The sequence below is a fragment of the Somniosus microcephalus genome, unplaced genomic scaffold (assembly GCF_052327205.1).
Source record: "Somniosus microcephalus isolate GS21.2 unplaced genomic scaffold, FLI_Smic_1.0 scaffold7, whole genome shotgun sequence".
NCBI classification, from domain to species: Eukaryota; Metazoa; Chordata; class Chondrichthyes; order Squaliformes; family Somniosidae; genus Somniosus; species Somniosus microcephalus.
The window spans coordinates 1137190-1151820 of NW_028225194.1; positions in this window are offsets into that span (position 1 = coordinate 1137190).

Genomic DNA, 14631 nt, shown 5'->3' on the forward strand with positions numbered 1-14631 from the left:
GCCCATCTTGTCCGTGCCGGCTGACCAAGAGCTCTCCACCCTAATCCCACTTTCCAGCACTTGGTCCGTAACCTTGTAGGTTACGGCACTTCAAGTACTTTTTAAATGTGATGAGAGTTTCTGCCTCTACCACCCATTATGGCAGTGAGTTCCAGACCCCCACCACCCTCTGGGTGAAGAAAGTTCCCCTCAACGCCCCTCTAAACCTCCGACCAATTACTTTAAATCTATGCCCCCTGGTTATTGATCTGTCTGCTAAGGGAAATACGTCCTTTGTATCCACTCTCTCTCTGCCCCTCATAATGTTATACACCTCAATCAGGTCTCCCCTCAGCCTCCTCTGTTCCAAAGAAAACAACCCCAGCCTCTCCAATCTTTCCTGGTAGCTAAAATTCTCTAGTCCTGGCAACATCCTCGTAAATCTCCCCTCTCGAGCAGTCACATCTTTCCTGCAATGGGGCGACCAGAACTGCATGCAGCACTCTAGCCGGTGGCCTAACTGGTGTTTTGTACAGTTCAAGCAGAACCTCCCTGCTCTTACATGAAAGAGAAAGAGAGAGGCACTGACATATGAGGAGAGATTGGGTCGATTGGGCTTATACTCGCTGGAGTTTAGAAGAATGAGAGGGGATCTCATTGAAACTTATAAAATTCTAACAGGACTAGACAGACTAGATGCAGGAAGGATGTTCCCGATGGCGGGGAGTCCAGAACCAGGGGTCACAGTCTAAAGATAAGGGGTAAGCCATTTAGGACAGAAATGAGGAGGAATTTCTTCACCCAGAGAGTGGTGAACCTGTGGAATTCTCTACCACAGAAGGCAGTAGAGGCCAATTCATTAAATATATTCAAGAAGGAGTTGGATATATTTCTTAAGGCTAAAGGGATATGGGGAGAAAGCAGGGACAGGGTACTGAATTTGGATGATCAGCCATGATCGCATTGAATGGCGGAGCAGGCTCGAGGGGCCGAATGACCTACTCCTGCTCCTATCTTCTATGTTTCCCTCACTGATCGTGGCTCTTCACCAACACCGACTTTACAAATAAAGCCCCGTGCGGCAGCCTGGAGCTCGGGCCCAGCGCGCAGGCGCGGGGGAGGATGATTGACAGGGGTCCAGGGTGTGTGCTGAGCATGCGCAGAGCGGGCCGGGCGCCTGTGGAGCAGGAGAGGGCGGGGCCATGGGGGCGCTGCGTGGTGTCAGCCACAACTCAGTGCGGCGGCTGGAGCACTTTCTGGAGCGCGGGGGCTTGTGGGAATTGCAGCCGCCATTACTGTTGATCCTTTCAACCAACCTGTGCAGCAGCTGGGGCCTGAAAATCAGCTTCACTGCCCCTGGGCTGGGAAAGGGGGACATGAGACAACATTTTCCCTCTTACCCCTTTCTACACTCCTTTTACAGGGTTTTAGAAATGGAGCATTTACAGACAGGAAGCTCAGACCAAACATCACGTCAGGATCTGACAGAGTCGCTCAATTCATCAGGACCTGAATATCATCGGCCTTTGCACATGGAAGGAGAGAGCAGCGATCGCAGCGCAGACAAACCGCACACGTGTTCCATGTGTGGACTCGGATTCAGCCGATCGCCTGACCTGGCGAGACACGTGCTCCGTCACACCGGGGAGAAACCGGGTAAAGGTGGGGACAGCGGGAAGGGATTCAGTTCCCCGTCTACATCAGAAATTCATCCGCACAGTCACCCTGGGGACAGTCCGTTCACCTGCTCCGTGTGTGGGAAGGGATTCACTTGCACATCCCACCTGCTGAGACACCAGAGAGTTCACACTGATGAGAGACCGTTTCAATGTTCCGACTGTGGGAAGAGCTTCAAATTCTCCAGGGATCTGAAGGAACACCAGCTTGTCCACACTGATGAAAGACCGTTTACATGTTCCAACTGTGGGAAGAGTTTTAAAAGCTCCAGGGTTCTGACCAGTCACCAGCGAGTTCACACCGGGGAGAGGCCATTTCCTTGCTCTGTGTGTGGGAAGGGATTCACTGATTCATCTACCCTGCTGACACACCAGCTTGTTCACACTGATGAGAAACCATTTAAATGTTCTGACTGTGGGAAGAGCTTTAAATGCCCCAGGGATCTGAAGGATCACCAGCTTGTTCACACCGATGAGAGACCGTTTACATGTTCTGACTGTGGGAAGAGTTTTAAAAGCTCCGGGGCTCTGACCAAACACCAGCGAGTTCACACTGGGGAGAGGCCATTTCCCTGCTCTGTGTGTGGGAAGGGATTCACTGATTCATCTAACTTGCTGACACACCAGCTTGTTCACACTGATGAGAGACCCTTTAAATGTTCTGACTGTGGGAAGAGCTTTAAAAGATCCGGGGCTCTGACTACACACCAGCTTGTTCACACTGATGAGAGGCCGTTTACATGTTCTGACTGTGGGAAGAGCTTTAAATACTCCCGGGACCTGAAGCAACACCAGCTTGTTCACACAGATCAGAGACCGTTTACATGTTCTGACTGTGGTAAGAGTTTTAAACGCTCCAGGGCTCTGACCAGACACCAGCAAGTTCACACTGGGGAGAGGCCATTTCCCTGCTCTGTGTGTGGGAAGGGATTCTTGCAGTCCACCAACCTGCTGGCACACCAGCTTGTTCACACTGATGAGAGCGTTTACATGTTCTGACTGTGGGAAGAGCTTTAAAAGCTCCAATGACCTGCTGAGACACCAGCGAGTTCACACTGTTCTGTAGCGCAGGGCCCTGTAGACAGCTGGGGTGACATGAACGTGGAATGGATGAATGTTTTATAAATTCTTGTACTACTGTTTAATCTTTCAATCTGTTGTGCTGATGATTCCCTTGATTTGACTGTTAATGTTATTTTTGTTTTTCTCCTTATCACAGGCAATTGCCTATTAAAAGTCAACCATCACAACCAATAAAACCTGTAACATAACAAAAAAAGTTTAAAGGAAACTTAAATTAAATTAAAATTCTATTTTCGGTGGTGATGATGCACGCCAGTCCCTCCGGTACCCACCGGTCACGGAAGGCCTCGAGCACGCCGGTGGACTGTTCATGTTATTACATCGAATGTACAGCACAGAAACAGGCCATTCGGCCCAACTGGTCCATGCCGGGGTTTATGCTCCACGCGAGCCTCCTATGTTTATCTGGCTTCTCCTTAAATACATCTATGCCATTCACCTCAACCACTCCCTGTGGTAGCGAGTTCCCCATTCTCACCATTCTCTGGGTAAAAAAGTTTCTCCTGAATTCCCTCCTGGATTTATTGGTGACTTTTATATTTATGGCCCCATAAATATGATGAGATTCTGTTAATCTGACCAGTATGTTGTTGTACTTTGTCTTTTTCTGATGAATGAAACATTACTGAGCCCCTGTACCCGCGTTATGGGATGAAGTGCCAGACAAGTGAAGGCACAACGTCTGGGTGTGAATCAAATAATAACCTCACGGACCGTATAGGTGTGATAACTGGACGGGCTTGTGGTTATAGTCTGGTCACAGATGGACTATATTCACTGAATTAGCAGGAGTTCAGGAGGCGGTCAACAGACGGGTCCAAACAATCCCATTTCCTGAGCGGTAACCAAGCTTGTGTATAAGAACAGGCCACTTAAGCCGTTGTCAGTTGGAACAGACTCGAGAAGATCGCGCGTGAATCCACTGTACTTCTATTCTCCAGATTGAGGGAATTATCACCCGATCTGTGTTATGCAGTGCTCTTAATAAAGTCTGGAGAGACAATTTGTGTTCTTCTGAGCTTGATTATCTGGTATCCGAAACCCTAGGACTCCCGATCATTAGAGTCAACCTCAGTGTCTGGAAAGGGATTCCCTGGTATATCCCACCCGCTGACACACCAGAGTGTCCACAGTGTGACTGCGGTGGGTCGATTCCACTGTTTCCGATGCCTTTAATCACATCCAGGACTGAAACGTGTTAATTCAGGCAACTGGGGCATATTAATGTTAAAACCCCAATAACTGGGCTGGATTTAAAGATTATTCCCTGTTCTCTCAGTACCCGTGAGCAGAGAGAAGCTGATGTTATAGAATCATAGAGCACAGTAGGATGCCTTTCGGCCCATCGTGCTGGTGCCGGCTCTCTGAAAGAGCGATGCAATTAGTCCCACTGCCCTGCTCTTTCATAAGAACATAAGAAATAGGAGCAGGAGTAGGCCATACGGCCCCTCGGGCCTGCTCTGCCATTCAATAAGATCATGGCTGATCTGAATCTACACTCACGTCCACTTCCCTGCCCTCTCCCTGTAACCCCTAATTCCCTTATCTGCTAGGAAACTGTCTATCTCCATTTTAAACGTATTTAATGTTGCAGCTTCCACAGCTCTCTGAGGTAGCAAATTCCATAGATTTACCACCCTCTGAGTGAAGAAGTTTCTCCTCATCTCAGTTTTGAAAGGGCAGCCCCTTATTCTAAGATTATGCCCCCTAGTTCTAATCTCACCCATCAGTGGAAACATCCTCCCCGGCATCCACCCGATCAAGCCCCCTCACAATCTTATATGTTTTGATAAGATCGCCTCTCATTCTTCTGAACTCCAATCAGTAGAGTCCCAACCTACTCAGCCTTTCCTCATACGTCAACCCCCTCATCTCCGGAATCAACCGAGTGAACCTTCTCTGAACCACCTCGACAGCAAGTATATCTTTTCTTAAATACGGAAACCAAAACTGCACGCAGTATTCCAGGTGTGGCCTCACCAGTACCCTGTATAACTGCAGCAAGACTTCCCTGTTTTTATACTCCATCCCCCTTGCAATAAAAGCCAAGATTCCATTGGCCTTCCTGATCACCTGCTGCACCTGCATACTAACTTTTTGGCCTAGAAATTCAGTTAGGGGCGCCCAGCTCGCCTGGGCGCCGGAATTACCGCTGCGCGCGGAGCCACTTGCGCCAGCGGGATATTCAGTTTCAGCGCCCCAAGTGGAAGCCGGCCGCTAAACAAGGGTTTCGGCGCCCCGCTTGGGGGCGCTGAAACTGAATATCGGCGTGCAAAGTGCCGCAGCGCCACCCGCTGCGGCACGGCAGCCTGCGGTACTGCAGGCCTTCCTCTCAGCCTTAAGGGGGAGGTGGCTGCAACAGCGCGATCCCCGCTCGCGAGTGCGGGCAAATGAGCCCGGCACCAAGGAGAAGTGCCGGGCTCTCTGGAAACAGCCGGCAATGCCGCGGGGGGGGGGGTGTAGGAGGCCGGGGACGGAGGTGCGGGCAGGCGGCCGCCCCGCACCTCCACCTTAATTTGCGCCACTACTGCCACAGGTAGGCCCCTGTGTACCGGTCGCTGTTTGCGGCCGGCACGGAGGAGGCGGCCGCAACCAAATATGGCCAGCGGGGCGCTGCGCACACCAATGATGTCATCGGTGGCGGCGCAGCGCTACAGTGTAACGCCGCCATTAGCGCCCCGCTAAATTTCGCTGGAGGTTCGGACACTGGCGCAAAAGCCCTCTTTGGGCGCAAACTTGTGGCGCAGGCCACTGATTTTCTAGGCCTTTGTGTTTCATGCACCAGGAGCCCCAGATCCCTTTGTACTGTAACACTTTGCAGTTTCTCTACATTTAGGTAATAACTTGCTCTTTGATTTTTTCTGCCAAAGTGCATAACCTCACACTTTCCAACATTATATTGCATCTGCAAAATCTCTGCCCACTCACTTAGCCTGTCTATGTCCTTTTGCAGGTTTTTTATGTCCTCCTCACTCACTGCTTTCCCTCCCATCTTTGTATCATTGGCAACCTTGGATATGTTGCACTCGGTCCCCTCCTCCAAATCGTTAATATAGATTGTAAAGAGTTGGGGTCCCAGCACTGACCCCTGCGGAACACCACTAGTTACTGATTGCCAGCCCGAGAACGAACCATTTATCCCAACAGCCCTGCAAATTTCTGCCTTTAATATATATCCGATTCCCTTTTGACAGTTACTATTGAATCTGCTTCTACCTCCCATTCAGGCAGTGCATTCCAGATCATCACAATTCGCTGTGTAAAAAAAGTCTCCTCATTTCCTCTCGAGATGCTTTTGCCAATGATCTGAAATCTGTGTCCTCTCGTTACCGACCCTCCTGCCAGTGACAACAGCTTCTCCTTGTTTGCTTGATCAAAACCCCTCATAATTTTGAGCACCTCGATCACAGCTCCACTTAACCGTCTCTGCTCCAAGTTATATTGCCATTGTTTTGTGAATTGTTGCTGTGATCGAGGTGCTGGATGTCCGTGCCTGGGGAATGGGACATTCTATCCTCGTGAGCACTGAGTGTCAGCATCCAGCAATCTCTGGTCAGGGGCTGTCTTTTTAAACTGCCTCACCTGAGCTTTTTGACTCCCTGATTACATTATTAAACATTTCAGTGTTTTTGCAGAGTGACCAAGGCTGAACAGATAAATGTGAGGTATTACATTTTGGGAGGAAGAATGGGGAGGTCACATCACTGGGAGGGTGCGAGTCTAGGTGAGGTAGAGTAACAAAGGGATCTCGGAGTACAAATACACAAATCACTAAAAGTTGCGACACAGGTTAGCAAGGCCATAAAAAAAGCAAACCAAGCACTAGGGTTTATTTCTAGAGGGATAGAATTGAAAAGTAGTGAAGTTATGCCAAACATAAGAACATAAGAAATAGGAGCAGGAGTAGGCCAATCGGCCCCTCGAGCCTGCTCCGCCATTCAATAAGATCATGGCTGATCTGATCCTAGCCGCCATTCTACTATCACAGAACCATCTCCTGAATCTAACAGAATTAGACACATGGAATAGGAGCAGGATCAGGCTACAAGGCCCCTGGGCCCGCTCCGCTACCCACAGGGCCATGTCCGATCCGAACCTAGACTCATGTCCAAATTCCTGCCCACTCCCCATAACCCTTAATTCCCTTTACTTCTAGGAAACTGTCTATTTCTGTTTTAAATTTATGTAATGATGTAGCTTCTACAGGTTTTTGGGGCAGCATATTCCATGGACCTACCACCCTCTGAGTGAAGTAGTTCCTCCTCATCTCAGTTTTGAAAGAGAAGCCCCTTATTCTAAGACTATGCCCACTAGTTCTAGTTTCACCCATCATCGGGAACATCCTCCCCGCATCCACCCGATCCAACCCCGTCACAATCTTATATGTTTCAATAAGATCGCCTCTCATTCTTCTGAACTCCAATGAGTAGAGTCCCAATCTACTCAACCTCTCCTCATATGTCCATCCCCTCATCCCCGGGATTAACCGAGTGAACCTTCTTTGTACTGACTCGAGAGCAAGTATATCTTTTCTTAAGTATGGACACCAAAACTGTAGTGTATGTACCCTTAAGAGGAACTATGTTTTTGAAGCCCCTGTATTCTGTAGTACCAGTAGTGACCACTCGGATATATAAGCCTGTGTAGCATCTTGTGTTGTTAGTTCACCTCCAGACTTTGTTCAGTAAACACTTGTTAAATCAACTTCTGCATTCCGTGTCTCCATTAACACACGGATCTAACAGTGGCGATGAGTTAGAAACGAACTTACCTGCAATTCGGCAGCACCTCAAGGGGATCGATTCCTCAGACGAAGGTCGAAGCCAGAAGCAAGAAAAAAAAACCAAAAAACTGTGGTTTCCCCAGCTAAACGGGCTGGTGGCAGGTAGTGCACTGATCCTTCCTGGGCTGCGGCGGGCTAGAGCTCGATCGGGTGGCTCTGTAACAGGGCCGGGCAGCGAGTCGGGAAGCTGAAGCAAAGAGAGAGAGAGGGTGGAGCACTCAGGGCGCGGCCAGTGCTGCAAAGCAGGTCGGCGTTCGGACCGAGCAGAGGGAGGGGAAAGTCCCAGAGGGTCCGCTCCATGATGGGAATGGTTCTCCAAGTAACGGAGAAACTATTGAAGCGATATATAAAAAAAAATAGAAATACTGCGAAAAGCTGCAGGTCGCAACGGGAACCGCGGAGAACAGCGTTGGCAACAGCGGCAGTGGCGGGAAAGCACGGGAGGCACCATCTTAACTCGGCGGGGAAGAAAGAAAAGTGTGGGAGGCGCCATTTTGATCCATCGGGGACGGAGGAAAAGCACGGGAAGCGCCATTTTAGATTTTCAAGATGCCGAAGACTGGCAATATTACTGCTTTCGATAGTGATATAGAAGATTGGACCACATATGTGGAAAGGGTGGAGGTATATTGCAAGGAGAATGAAGTAGCGGATGATAAAAAGGCATCGGTACTTCTAAATCCGATGGGCGCAAGGACATACGGGCTGTTACGAAACTTGATCACTCCAGCCACGAAACTTGATCACTCCAGCCAAACCGATGGACAAGAATTTTAATGAGATTGTTGATACCTTAAAGGAGCACTTAAACCCAACAGCGCTGCTGATAGCGGAACGATTCAAATTCTTCAGGAGGAATCAGCACAAGAATGAAAGTAACGCTGATTACCTCACCGAATTACGAAAGCTGTCAAAGCACTGCCAATTCGGGGCAGGCCTGGCAGATTCTCTACAAGACAAATTCGTCTGCGGTCTCCTAAGCGAAGGAACACAGAAAAGACTACTTTCTGAGAAAGATTTAACACTGGACAAGGCTTTCAGTGTGACTGTATCATACGAAGCAGCAGCAAGATGAGCTGCAGAGATACAGCAAAAGCCACAGGACTTCGGCACCCATGAAATGACACGGGGTTTTGAGAGATGTTACCGCTGCGGCAGATCCACCCATGACCAGAAGGACTGCTGGTTCAAGGACAAAGCATGCAGGCAATGCGGAAAGATGGGACACATTGCACGTGTGTGCAGATCCGGAAAGAATCCGCTGACAGTAAAAAGGTCAATAAGGAAAAGTACAGAAAGGTACAAATGATGACGGACAGTAGCTCCGAAGACCAGAAGAGCGATAGCGACTCCGGAAACAAGAGACTAAGCTGTCTCAAATTACATAATGTAATTGCGAAAGAAGATTACCAGACCATTTGGGTTACCCTCACGATAGCGGGGTCCCCAGTCAAAATGGAGCTAGATACAGGATCAGCTCTGACCGTCATGAGTCAACGTGATTACGAGCGGCTATTTCCACATATACCTTTGAAAGACACATCCATTGTCTTGAAGACATATACGGGGTAGAAAGTATACCCCAGAGGGAAAATAAGGGTGCCTGTTGTATACAACGGCAAGGAAATACAGAAGTTGTATTTATACGTTCTGCAAGATGGTGGTCCACCGTTGTTGGGACGTGAATGGATCAGAAAGATAAGTTTAGACTGGCACTCCATTCAGGCACCGACGGTGACCAGTAAGAAAAAAAACGATGATGACGTCATACCTGGACGATTAAAAGAAATTTGGCTAACACCAAAGAAGTGTTTCAACAGGAACTAGGAACCCTGAAAGGCGCCACCGCCTCAATAAAAGTGGAAGATGCGGCAATTCCCAAGTTTTTTAAGGCAAGGCCGGTGCCATACGCAATTCGTCCAGCCATCGAGGCAGAGCTGGAGAATTTGGAAAAAGCAGGCGTGTTATCCAAGGTAGATTGGAGCGAGTGGGCAACACCCATCGTCCCGGTCATGAAGAAAACGTTGAATAATGATAAATCTGAAGAACAGAGAAAAGTTCGCATCTGTGGGGACTTCAAGGTGACTGTAAACCCGGTTCTTCACATGGTACAGTATCCTCTTCCGAGGATAGAAGATATTTTCGCCTCACTATCCGGAGGGAAACGTTTCACCAAAATTGACTTAGCACAGGCATATCTACAGATGGAGGTTGAGGAGGCCTCTAAAAAGTATCTCACAATAAACACACACAAAGGCCTGTACCAGTACAATTGACTGGTTTTCGGAGTGGCATCAGCTCCGGCTATCTGGCAAAGAGCTATGGAGCAAGTCCTGCAAGGGATTCCGGGGACTCAATGCTACCTAGACAACATCCTTGTAACAGGAGAAAACGACAACGAGCACCTTGCCAACTTGGAGCAGGTGCTCACGAGGCTGAGAGAACGGGGCCTACGAGCAAATCGCCCCAAGTGCGAATTTTTCCAGAAACAAATATCATATTGTGGCCATGTCAATAACGAAGAAGGGTTGCATAAGTCACCTGAAAAAATCGAAGCAGTCGTAAAGGCCCCAGTGCCTGAAAATGTCTCACAATTAAGGTCGTTCCTGGGATTAGTAAATTACTATCATAAATTTTTACCAAACTTGTCGACGGTTCTGCACCCGCTTAACGCACTGCTACAAACGGGAGTAGTTTGGAAATGGAGCGAAGACTGTAAACGTGCCTTCCATAAATGCAAAGGCTTGATCACGTCCAGGGAAGTGTTGGCTCATTACAACCCATCACTGCCAATCAGACTGGCGTGCGATGCATCCCCTTACGGTGTGGGAGCGGTATTATCACATAGATTCCCTGATGGCTCAGAGCAGCCGATAGCTTTTGCGTCACGCTCATTGAACTCAGCTGAGCGTAACTATGCCCAGATCGACAGGGAGGCACTCAGCCTGGTGTGGGGGGGTGAAGAAATTCAACCATTACATACACGGACAAAAATTTACCTTGTTGACTGACCATCAACCCCTCGTCTCCATATTCAACCCTAAAAATGGTGTTCCCATTATGACAGCGCAAAGGCTGCAGAGGTGGTCCCTTTTCCTAGGGGCACACCAATATGACATAGAATACAAAGGAACAAAACAGCATGGGAATGCTGACGGATTATCGCGCCTACCATTGCCAACGGTGGAAGAGGCGCCTACAGTGGACCCAGTGGAGGTGTTCCACTCAACCATAGTGGAATGTCTACCGGTGACAAATTCTACCATTGAAAAGGAAACGCGAAATGACCCGACTCTCTCACGAGTCTACGATTTAACGGTGAATGGGTGGCCAGCACATGGCGAACCACTGTTGCCAGCATTCTCGCAAAGAAGAGAACAGCTGTCAGTGTGCCGAGGAACCTTGATGTGTGGATCCAGAGTGGTGATTCCACCCAAACTCAAGGATAGAGTGCTAAAAGAGCTTCACGAGGGGCATCTGGGTGGAGTGAAAATGAAGAACTTAGCCAGAGCGTGTGTGTGGTGGCCAGGTACCGATGGAGACATCGAAGAAATGACCAAGAGCTGTCTAGGATGCCAGAAGGTCCAAAACGCCCCACCACAAGCCCCTCTACATCCATGAGAGTGGCCCTCATCTCCATGGCAAAGGGTACATATCGACTTTGCTGGTCCATTTATGGACTTAATGTTCTTAATCGCGGTGGATGCATACTCCAAGTGGCCGGAGGTAATAAAGATGTCCTCCAGCACCACGGAAAAAACCATCACAGTATTAAGGACCATATTCACCAGGAATGGGCTGCCTGAACAGATCTGTTCTGATAATGGACTGCAATTTGTGTCCGAAGAATTCAGGAAGTTCTTAAAAAACAATGGGGTTAAGCACTACACATCCGCCCCATACCATCCCGCCACCAATGGATTGGCTGAAAGGTTTGTCCAGACCTTCAAGAAGGCCTTAAAGGCCATGGGTAATGAAGACATAAATCTACAACATAAGGTAGATAACTTCTTGTTTGCATACAGGAATGCAACACATGTGGTTACAAACCAAACACCCGCCATGATGTTTCTCAATAGAAGCCTAAGATGCCGGCTGGATTTGGTCAAGCCAAACATCAGAAGGGACGTAGAGAACTGGCAATTTCAAAGCATGAATGAAAGGCCAACTAGAACCTTCCAGATAGGTCAACCAGTTTTGGCCCGGGACTACCGTATCGAGAAATGGCAGCCTGGAACTATTTGCACACGACTAGGACCACTGATGTATACCGTGGACATTGGAGAAAGCATAATAAGGCGCCATGCTGACCAGATCATAGAGTCATCCGAAAAAGGACAACCTGCACCACAACTCTATATGCCTAGTGATGAAGCAGAGATACCCATAGTATGTACCTCCGATCCGGTGATACTGGAACCAGATGAACCCGACACTGGCATTGAAGCCGAATCGACCTTGCCAAAAGAACCTACTACACCACCGAGGCGTTATCCGGACCGAGTCAGGAAGCCTCCAGAGAGACTGAATTTGTAATTGATTAACTTCAGCAAATGTGTATATTATTGTTCTTGTAAAAATGTTATTTAATGATTACTTAAAATGTTATGAACTATTTATCTAAAAGGGGAGGAATTGTAGTGTATGTACCTTTAAGAGGAACTATGTTTTTGAAGCCACTGTATACTGTAGTACCAGTAGTGACCACTCGGGTATATAAGCCTGTGTAGCGTCTTGTGTTGTTAGTTCACCTCCAGACTTTGTTCAGTAAACACTTGTTAAATCAACTCCTGCATTCCGTGTCTCCATTAACACACGGATCTAACAAAAACTGTATGCAGTATTCCAGGTGAGGTCTCACCAATACCTTGTACAACTGAAGCAATACCTCCCTATTTTTATATTCTATCCCCCTAGCAATGAAAGCCAACATTCCATTGGCCTTCTTAATCACTTGCTGCACCTGCATACTAACCTTTTGAGTTTCGTGCACCAGGACCCCCAGATCCCTTTGTACTTCAGTACTTTCCAGTTTCTTGACATTAAGATAATAACTTGCTCTACGATTTTTCCTGCCAAAGTGCATAACCTCACACTTTCCAGTATTGTATTCCATCTGCCAAATCTCTGCCCACTTACTTAGCCTGTCTATGTCCCCTTGCAGGTTTTTTATGTCCTCCTCACTCACTACTTTCCCTCCCATCTTAGTATCATCTGCAAACTTTGGTATGTTACACTCGGTCCCCTCCTCCAAATCGTTAATATAGATTGTAAAGAGTTGGGGACCCAGCACTGACCCCTGCGGAACACCACTAGTTACTGATTGCCAGTCTGATAATGAACCATTTATCCCAACTCTCTGCCTTCTGTTAGATAGCCAATCCTCTATCCATGCCAGAATATTACCCCCAATCCCGTGATTTCTTATCTTAAGCAATAATCTTTTGTGTGGCACCTTGTCAAATGCCTTTTGGAAGTCTAAATACACTACGTCCACTGGTTCCCCTTTATCCACCCTGTATGTTACTTCCTCAAAGAACTCCAACAAATTTGTCAAACATGACTTCCCCTTCATAAAACCATGCTGACTTTGTCCTATTAAATTATGATTATCCAAATGTCCTGTTACTGTCTCCTTAATAATGGACTCCAAAATTTTACCTACCACAGATGTTAGGCTAACCGGTCTATAGTTTCCAGCCTTCTATGTACTGCCCTTTTTAAATAAGGGTGTTACATTAGCAGTTTTCCAGTCTGCCAGGACCTTTGCTGAGTCCAGGGAGTTTTTCAAAATTATTACCAATGCATCCACAATCCCTACCGCCACTTCCCTCAAGACCCTAGGATGTAAACCATCAGGTCCAGGTGATTTATCCGCCTTGAGTCCCATTATTTTACCGAGTACCACTTCCTTAGTGATTTTGATCATGTTTAGCTCCTCCTCCGCTATAGCCCCCTGTTTGTCCAGTGTTGGGATATTTTTAGTGTCCTCTACTGTAAAGACTGATACAAAATATTCATTCAGTGTTTTTGCCATCTCCATATTTCCCACCATTAATTTCCCGGTCTCATCCTCTAAGGGACCAACATTTACTTTAGCCACCCTTTTTCTTTTTATATTTTTTGCTAATTTACTTTCATAATCTATCTTCCCTTTCTTAATCAATCTTTTTGTTATTTTTTGCTGTCTTTTAAAGTTTTCCCAATCCTCTGTCCTCCCACTAGATTTGCCTACCTTATATGCCCTTGTTTTTAGTCGAACACTATCCTTAATTTCTTTACTTAGCCATGGATGGCTGTCTTTTCTTTTACACCCTTTTCTTCTCAGAGGAATATATTTTTTTTGTAAGTTTAAAATAACTCCTTAAATGTACACCACTGATCATGTATCGTCTTACCCTTTAATCTATTTTCCCAATCCACTCTACTCAATTCCACTCTCATACCTTCATAGTCTCCTTTATTCAAGCTTAGCATGCTTGTTTGAGATCCAACCTTCTCACCCTCAACTTGTATCGAACCTTGGTTAGACCACACTTAGAGTACTGCGTACAGTTCTGGTCGCGATAATATAAAAAGGATATAGAGGCACTGGAGAGGGTGCAGAGAAGATTTACGAGTATCATACCAGAAATGCGAGGGTATACATATCAGGAAAGGATGAACAGGCTGGGTCTCTTTTCTCTTGAAAAAAGAAGGCTGAGGTGTGACCTAATAGAGGTCTTTAAAATTATGAAAAATGTTGATAGAGTGGATACAGAGAGAATGTTTCCACTTGTGGGGAAGAACATAACTAGAGGCCTCAATATAAGATAGTCACCAAGAAATCCAATGGGGAATTCAGAAGAAACTTCTTTACCCAGAGAGTGGTGAGAATGTGGAACTCGCTGCCACAGGGAGTGGTTGAAGCGAATAGTATCGATGTATTTAAGGGGAGGCTAGACAAGCATATGAGGGAGAAGGGAATCGAGGGTTATGCTGATAGATTTAGATGAGGAAAGACGGGAGGAGGCTCGAGTGGAGCATAAACACCGGCATGGACTGGTTGGGCCGAATGGCCTGTTTCTGTGCCGTATATCCGATGTAATCCTATGTCAAGTATCCCAGCTG